Genomic DNA, 9421 nt, shown 5'->3' with positions numbered 1-9421 from the left:
AAAAAAAACCCAAAGAAATTCTTTAAATATATCAACAGCAAAAAAACTAAGGCAGAGCATATTGCACACATAATTAACAATGATGGGAGGATGGTTACAGAGGACACTGAAAAAGCAACCGTGCTAAATGCTTTTTTCTCGTCAGTCTTTACACAGGAAAAGGAGGGGTACACTGACCATGACTGTATGGTTAGTAGTAATAAACAGGACTTGCCACCATGGCTAACAGAGGGGGAAATCAGGGAAAGGCTGGATAAACTTAACACAAACAAATCACCAGGACCGGATGGCATACATCCGAGAGTACTCAAGGAACTCAGTAAAGTTATATCGAGACCACTGTTCCTGATCTTTACTGACAGTATTAGGACAGGAGATGTACCAGGGGATTGGAAGAAAGCTAACGTGATTCCAATATTCAAAAAGGGCCAGAGGCATATCCCGGGAAATTATAGGCCTGTCAGTTTGACATCAGTAGTATGTAAACTTCTGGAGGGGATGATAAGGGACTATATTGTAGAGTTTGCTAAGGACAACAACATCATCAGCAGTAATCAGCACGGGTTTACAAATGGGCGTTCTTGTCAAACCAATCTCCTTACATTCTACGAGGAGGTGAGCTGTGAGCTAGATAGGGGGAGACCAGTGGATGTGGTGTACTTGGATTTCGCTAAGGCGTTTGATACAGTTCCCCACAAGCGCTTAATTTATAAAATAAGGTCTGCAGGTATCGATAGCAGGGTTTGCTCTTGGATACGGAACTGGCTAAAAAGGCGGGTCCAAAGGGTAGTAATAAACAGCGCATACTCAGACTGGTCTGAGGTGGTAAGCGGGGTCCCCCAAGGCTCAGTCCTGGGACCAACCTTGTTCAATTTATTCATAAACAACATTGAGGTCGGGATCAGTAGTTCGATATCAGTTTTTGCAGATGACACAAAATTGGGCAGGGCAATAACTTCACAACATGAAGCAGATATCCTGCAGAATGACCTGGACAAAATAACAGAGTGGGCAACGACATGGCAAATGAGGTTTAACGTGGAGAAGTGTAAGGTTTTGCACTTGGGGACTAAAAACATAAAATCACAATACACGTTAGGAGGGGAGCCCTTGGGGGAATCAAAAATGGAGAAGGATCTGGGAGTATTGGTTGATGATAGATTAGGAAACAGCATGCAATGTCAAGCGGCAGCTTCCAAAGCCAACAGAATATTAGCATGCATAAAGAAAGGGATGCATTCCAGAGATAAGACTATAATCCTTCCACTTTATAAAACTCTGGTCCGACCGCATCTGGAGTATTCCGTCCAGTTCTGGTCGCCAGTCCTCAGGAGGGATGTGTTGGAGCTGGAGAGAGTCCAGAGAAGGGCAACTAAACTAATTAGGGGATTGGAGGACCTTGACTATGAAGAGCGTCTACAATCGCTCGATTTATTCTCCCTGGAGAAGAGACGTCTGAGGGGGGACATGATAGCAATTTATAAATATCTTAATGGGGATCCCAGCTTAGAAAAAAAGCTGTTCATTCGAAGGGATTGCATGAGGACTCGAGGGCATACAATGCGATTAGAGGAGAAGCGTTTTAACCTCAGGCAACGCGGGGGGTTCTTTACTGTTAGGGCAACAAGATTGTGGAATTCTCTACCACAAGAGGTGGTTTCTGCGGGTAGTATGGTGGCTTTCAAAAGACTCTTAGACTTACATCTCAAGGATCAGAACATTCAGGGGTATGGGAGATGATTACAGCCACACATGCCTACACAGGTTGAACTGGATGGACTATTGTCTTTATTCAACCTCACCTACTATGTAACTATGTAACTATGGAGCACACAGAATCTGGTGCAGTTGTGCATGGTATCCAATCAGCTTCTAACTTTGGCTTGTTCAATTAAGCTTTGGCAATAAAAGCTGGAAGCTGATTGGTTTCCATGCACAGCTGCACCAGATTTTGCACACTGCCGTTTTAGTAAATAACCCCCATAGTGTCATTCCTCGGCTGCTGTGGTCAAAGAAACTGATTATGCATAACCTGTGCTTGATCAGCTTCACTGGGGTTCATAGGTGACATCAGGGGTCTAATAGACCCCATATATCTCCTTAAATAAAAAGGCCCCCATATACTTGTAAACATGAATGTTGGCTGCACCTACATATGAAAATGTGATTGCATAACACATACAATATCTCACAAGAGTGAGTACACCCCTCACATTTTTGTAAATATTTTATTATATCTTTTCATGTGACAACACTGAAGAAATTACATTTTGCTACAATGTAAAGTGGTGACTGTACAGCTTGTATAACAGTGTAAGCTTGCTGTCCCCTCAAAATAACTCAACACACAGCCATTAATGTCTAAACTGCTGGCAACAAAAGTTAGTACACCCCTAAGTAAAAATGTCCAAATTTGGCCCAATTAGCCATTTTCCCTCCCCGATGTCATGTGACTCGTTAGTTTTACATGGTCTCAGGTGTGACTAAACTGGAAAATAGCCTCTTAACCACTTCCGCTTAGGTGGACGTCATATGACGTCCTGGGGTTTAAGTGGGGATATCTGAATGATGCCTGCAGGCATCATTCAGATATCATTTTTTCCCCCTGGTGATTCTCTGCACCATAAGAACAATCATAGCGGGTGAACAGCCACTTGATCGTACTTACAGGCGGGGGGAGGGGGCATCCCCTCCCTCCCGCCGCCCTCCGGTGCTTCTACCGGCTCGCTCGTGCGATCGGCGAGCCAGAGAAGGAATCGGCCGCAGGCGGAAGTGTGCCATAGAGACTGCGAGGACCAGATGGTCCCCGGCAGTCTCTATGACTCTCGGCGGCCTGGGCGCGACGTGATGACGTCATGCCCAGCCTGGGAGTTTGAATACTGCACTGATCTTGGCATTCAGCTGAAATTGTTTTTTTTTTTTATTTTTTTATTTCTAGCCTGTAGGAGAGAGAGTCTTATTGACCTCAGGTCTCCCTAAAAAGAGGACTTGTCATTCACTGATCCTATTACAAGGGATGTTTACATTTCTTGTAATAGGAATAAAAGTGATCAAAAAAAAAAAAAATAAAATATATTAAACAATAAAAAAAAAAGTTTAAAGTGTCTCCGTCCCCGTGTGCTCCCACGCAGAAGTGAACGCATGCATACGTCGCGGCCACATATGTAAACAAAGTTCAATCCATACGTGAGGTATCGCCGCGAACGTTAGAGCGAAAGCAACAAATCTAGCCCAAGACCTTCACTGTAACTGTCGCCTATAGAGATTTTTAAGTACCGAAGTTTGACGTCATTCCACGAGTGGCGTAACATCATCTCTCACATTATACAAAAAAATTGGGCTAACTTTAGTGTTTTGTTTTTTTTTTAATTCACAAAAGTTTTTTCCCAAAAAATGTATGCGCAAATACCGTGACATAAAAAGTTGCAATGACCGCCATTTTATTCCCTAGGGTCTCTGCTAAAAAAAAAAAATATATATATATATATATATATATATATATATATATATATATATATAATGTTTGGGGGTTCTGAGTTATTTTCTAGCAAAAAAATTATGCTTTTTACATGTAGGAGCGGAGTGCCAGAAATCACCCGGTATGGAAATGGTTAAAGAATAATTCCAGACATGGCTATATTATTACTTACTATACCTGGCCGATGCCCCTGGAAGCTGGAAATTACTGAAGAAGGCACCATTACCCCAGTAATCTCCACTTGCTTCTGGGCCCCGTGCTAAATTGCTGACCTGATGCATTATGAATACAGGAGGTTGGCAGCTCAGCACAGGCACCATTCAGAGAGTAAGGGCTCTTTCACACGGTCCGCCTCCGTAGGCGGATCCGTGCGGCTCAGCGGGGATCGATCCGCGATCCCCGCTGAGCCGGCGGATGACAGCTCCGTCTCCGCTTGCAGTGCGGAGAGGGAGGTGTCACAGCCCCCGCTGCTCTCTATGGGGATTCGGATGAGAGCGGACCGCCTGTCCGCTCTCATCCGATCCGATTCCAAGGACGGATGGAAAATAGGGTTTCCATCCGTCCGGATTTCATGGACAGGATCGGATGCGGATGGCAGCGGGTGTCAGCGGACATGTCACCGCTGACATCCGCTGCTCCATAGGGCTGAACGGGCATCCGATCAGATCCGCCTAAAAAACTGACAGGCGGATCTGATCGGACCACCTGTGTGAAAGAGCCCTAAAATGCATTTTCTGAATGAATGCAAAGCATTCTGTGATTGGACAAGCTGAATAGCACCACATCACCCCGCTGCCTCTCCACCTCGTCCAATCAGAAAAGACTTTGCATTAATTCACAAAATGCAAAGCACCCGTGTCGACCAGCCGACCTGTGTTTGGTAAGCAGGAGTGCAGCCGCTTGGTGTGGGACCCGTAAGCAGTAGAGATCAGTGGCGTAGTGGCATCTACTTCAGTTCCAATTTTCCAGGCGAATCGGCCAAGTATGGTATATAGATAGTTACATTACCTTTTTTGTGTAAAATGGGCAGCCACTGGTGGAGGGTCTGAGACACAATGCCAATGTGCTGAACCAGGCGCATCACACTGTTTACTTTTTTAACCACTTCAGCTCCGAAAGGTTTACCCCCTTCATGACCAGGCCTTTTTTTTTGCAATACGGCACTGTGACAAAACCAATCTCGCCACTGGGCGTTGGAGAAGCCTGGTTGCTCGCCTCCTGCAATGTGACTATGGACCCTCTCATCAGCCCATGCTAAACATAAACACCATGGCAATTTGACTGTGTTTGTGGCATCTGAGCGCTGTTTGGATATGTTGAGCGCTCAGATCTGGAGATGGGTTGAATGTGGGGGTTCTGTTCAGTAGACTGGGAGTTATGCATTTTTGTGTCTTTTTGTGTTTCTTTAACCAATGTGGCTAATGGAGTCTTGCCTCTATCTTGGAAGCTAAACCTTCTTCCTGTAAACTGTAAGGCACAGGAAGTCAACTCCTAATATGGTCATCCCAGGAAGTTCTGAGGAGACAGACTGTCTAAGGTGGCTCCCCATTCACCTTTTGTCAGGTGTGCTAATGACCTGACCTGTTGTCTGCTAAGGGAGGTATTGACACTCAGAGTAATGTGTATTGAGGGCTCGTTAGGGAACCATTGTTCTGTGTCTGACTATAGTCTACATTGATTGCCCCCTGGGGCTTCTGTCTCCTTGCATTGGTCAAAGCTATCTGACCAATCCCTGTTGACTAATTTTCAAGTCCTCATTTGCATAGCAGCCCTCCTTGCATTGGTCAAAGCTATCTGACCAATCACTGTTGACTCATTTTCAAGCCCTCATTTGCATGGGCTGGAGAGGACCTTATTGGGAACTGCAAGTACTTTACAAATGACCAATGGGAAAGCGGTTGTTGGGGGAAGGATGTTCCAATTTCTGTATAAAAGTGTGCTGTGTTCTTCCAATAAATGTTGTTCCTGTTTTACCCTCAACTCGGAGCTTTGTCTCGTTATTGGGGGAATCTGCTGCAGGGATTGCTATGGTCTTCCATACTCCCTTAGAGAATCACTAAGCTCTTGTAAGAGCTTGTGTAAGAGCTTGTTCGTGCTGCACTCTCTGGGGAAAGAGAGGTTCACCCACAGGAACCTGGAGCCTTGTCGTTGGTCCAGGGTGGGTAGGAGATGCCAAGACCCTAACCAAGCTGCGACGGTTCGTGGAGTCTGAAGTGCTTACGGTGTCTGGTGGAGGGCTTGGAACCCTCGGGAAGCACTAGGAGCATCTGTCAACGGAGGTACCTGCTCAGGGGTGCCCTGTTCCGTTACAGGAACTGCGTTAAGTTAACTGACAATTGTGTGGTCGTGCGACGCTGTACCCAAATAAAATTTGTCATTTTGTTTCCCACAAATAGAGCTTTCTTTTGGTGGTATTTGATCATCTCTGTGGTTTTTATTTTTTGCGCTATAAACAAAAAAAAGACAGACACCCTTGGAAAAAAAAATATATATATATATTTTACTTTCTGCTATAAAACATATGCAATACAAAAATGTAAAAAAAATTGAATATCTTCATTAATTTAGGCCAATATGTATTCTGCAATAAATTTTTGGTAAAAAAAAATCTCAATAAGCGTATATTGATTGGTTTGCGCAAAAGTTATAGTGTCTACAAACTATGGGATAGTTTTACAGAATTTCTATTATTTTTTTTACTAGTAATGGCAGCGATCAGCGACCTATAGTGAGACTGCAACATTGCAAACGGACAAATTGGACACTAAAGCCCCGTACACACGTACCGATTGTCGGCCGTAAATATTCGGCCAACGTCCGATCGGCCGATTGTCGGCTTGTTCGTATGATGCTTCCAACAACCGACTGCGACTTTTCGGCCGAAACAAAATCTGGTGTGCAGGCTATAAAATTTTTGTTGGCCAACAAAGAACGGCCGATTGTTCGTCAGTCAGTACAGATTTCGGCCGACAAAATTCAGATCAGCAAGACTGGGCATGCTCAGAGAAGAAAAAACACACGGAAAGTAGACCAGAACATGACATCACTTCTGAAGTTGGTTGTTGTTGGCCGACAAAATTTGTGTGCAGTCTAGAGCACATTTCAACCAACAAAACAACACTGGACAAAAGACGGCCGATCGGTCGGCCAACAATCTGTACATGTGTACGGGGCTTAAGTGATACTTTTTTGGGCACCAGTGACACCAATACAGTGATCAGTGCTAAAAATATGTACTGTCACTGTACTAATGACACTAGCAGGTAAGGAGTTAACCTCAGGGGCGATCAAAGGGTAAAATGGGTTCCCTGGGAGTGCTTTCTAACTGTGTGGCAGGTGCTTGTACTGTAGGAAGGCAGAGATCCGTGTCCCACAGGCTCACTACCTTCCCTTGTCACAGAACGGTGACCTGCCTTGTTTACATCGGCTGTTCTGCTTCTCTCAGGAACAATCAGTGAGTCAGGAGACCCGCTGTTTGGCTCCCGCTGTGATTGGACAGGTTGCAGGCGGCACGTGTGTGCGCCCCAGACCCGGAAGTGCAAAATTAGGCACAGGTACGGGATTCTGCACAGCAAACGTGTGCAACTAAACCCCTGTTTGTAACGCGTATTGTTGGTCAGCGAGTTGAGCTTGGAAATTTATTTTTTTCATTCTGCACAGGACAGCCGCCGTATATGTACTGTATATGGTTGGCAAGCGCTTAAAAAATGCAGAGCAACCGGATGGCATGGCACTTCTCATTTGCAATATTTGCCTCAAATTCACAATTTTACTTTGATGATTTTTTTTTTATTGCATGTAATATTAAAAAAATAAATAAAAATATCACATTTGTTAGTGAACTGACCCCCAAATAGCAATATAAACCCGACAGGGGTTCTAACCCCTCTCCTCAGCTAAAGGATAAAGCTGTACCCTCCGCTAAGCTTTATAGGCTGTGGTGTGTGTATGGGGGCTGCCATAGTCCCTGTCTGTAGGACCTTTCTCACTAATGTCCCTTACCTGTGTGTGAATCAGTAGACTCGTCACCTAGAAGCCGGTAGGAGATCATACAAACACTGACAGGTCTATGGAGTTCTGTGAGCGCCGGAACAGCTCTGTGTTTACAGTTGCCACTGGCAACTAAAGCAGAGGTGTAACATCTAATTGTGTCCCCCGGCTACTACTGCCCCTTCCTAGGGATCCCCTATCACCTGAGAGCGCCGTGTGACCGATACAGCCCGCCTCTACACAGACCTGATACCGCTATAGAGCAATCACTTTCCAGCCTTACAAGCTACAGGCCGCCCGGCTCCTTCCTGTCAGCCTCCTGAGTGAGTGAGTGACGCCGCTATAATACATTACACGGAGCACTGCGGGACTCTCACATGTCACTGCCTGGGGATTCCGCCGTCTATGTCTTACATTATACACAGGGGAAGTGTCTGAGCGCACACCTCATTCATTTACCACAGGCTGTGCTTGCTGAGTCCAGGCCCCGCCCCTTCCGGCCTTCGGAACCCGCACTTCCTGTGTCCCCAGGGGTCTGCATGGGAACCTGCGGGCGATTTCTGGTGAGATAGAGGTGTGTCAGTGTGTACAGCCGGCTGCGGACAACTTTGGGTGCTTATATTTTCAGGTAACATGGGGCTTTTTCCAGCTCACTTCCATTTCAGAACAGAAGAATGAAGGTATCTGGAGGGGCTGCTGGCTCTTCTAATGGAGACACGAAGAGCTTGCTGCTATGGAAGCTGAGGAAGTGTCCCATGGTTTACCCTTATCATTACATGCATGGTGTAAGGAGGGTGGCCACCTCATATTAATTACACAGTATACAGTATGTGGCTGATTAAAGCGCTTGTTACCCCAACACTTTATATTCCTGCTGTATCATGTAATTGTATAAGAAAGTCTCCTGTTCTCTTTGAACTGCTTCCTTTATGTGAAATCCCTGCTGTTCCTGCCAGTCCCTCTGCTTTCCTTTTAAAAACTGACCACACTAAGCAGGAGAGCACACCATGGTCAGTTCTCTAGCTATTCTGGGAACTCTGTGTGCTCTCCTCCTATGATCAGACTTGTCCTGACACACCCCCACTGCACAGCCATTCACTGGGAAGCTCGGTGTACTGCTGCCTCTCCTCCCCCCAGCTCAGAACAGAGGGAATGTGATCCCTTTTTTATAAGCTATTTATAATGTGTGTTTCTTTCTATATAAAAATGTTTTGCCATTCATTTCTGTTTTAAACTGAACGGGTTGTTTTACAAGGTGCTCGTTTACAATCACTTTAACCGCTTCAGCCCCGGAAGGTTTTACCCCCTTAATGACCAGGCCATTTTTTTGCGATTTGGCACTGCATTGCTTTAACTGACAATTGCGCAGTTGTGCGACGCTATACCCAAATACAATTGATGTCCTTTTTTCCCCCCACAAACAGAGCTTTCTTTTGGGGGTATTTGATCACCTCTACATTTTTTTAGATTTTGCGCTATAAACAAAAAAAGCGACAGTTTTGAAAAAAATATATATATTTTTTTTCGTTCTGCTATAAAACATTCCCTATAAAAAAAAAAAAAATTTTTTTTTTTTTTATCCGTTTAGGCCAATTTGTATTCTGCTACATATTTTTCGTAAAAAACAAATACCTAAAAGCGTATAATAATTGGTTTGCGCAAAAGTTATAGCATTTACAAACTATGGGATAGATTTTTGTACTTTTTATTATTTTTTTTTTTTGTTGTTTTCATTAGTAATGGTGGCGATCAGCGATTTTTAGCGGGACTGCGATATTGCAGTGGTCAAATCTGACACTAAGTGACACTTTTTGGGGACCAGTGACACCAATACAGTGATCGGTGCTAAATAATATGCACTGTTAGGCCCCTTTCACACAGGCGGACCGTTCAGATCTGCCTGTCAGCTTTTCAGGTGGATCTGAACGGACACCCGATGCATCTCTATGGGGC

General features: G+C 44.8%; 1 protein-coding gene across 3 annotated transcripts in view; it reads left to right on the top strand.

The window, feature by feature from the left end:
- The first annotated feature begins 7940 nt into the window (after positions 1-7940).
- The window catches only part of DTWD1 (DTW domain containing 1), a 56304-nt gene continuing 54823 nt past the window's right edge, over positions 7941-9421 (top strand). For 2 of the 3 annotated variants that reach the window (XM_082254048.1, XM_082254046.1), the window contains exon 1: positions 7941-8031. The gene's annotated coding sequence lies outside the window, so the exon portion shown is untranslated. Of the gene's footprint in view, positions 8043-9421 lie in introns of all 3 variants that reach the window. The other variant, XM_082254047.1, reaches the window with a different exon arrangement.

This window comes from Pelophylax lessonae, assembly GCF_965119305.1.
Source record: "Pelophylax lessonae genome assembly, chromosome: 4".
NCBI lineage: Eukaryota > Metazoa > Chordata > Amphibia > Anura > Ranidae > Pelophylax > Pelophylax lessonae.
This window is presented reverse-complemented; position numbering and strand designations above follow the sequence as displayed.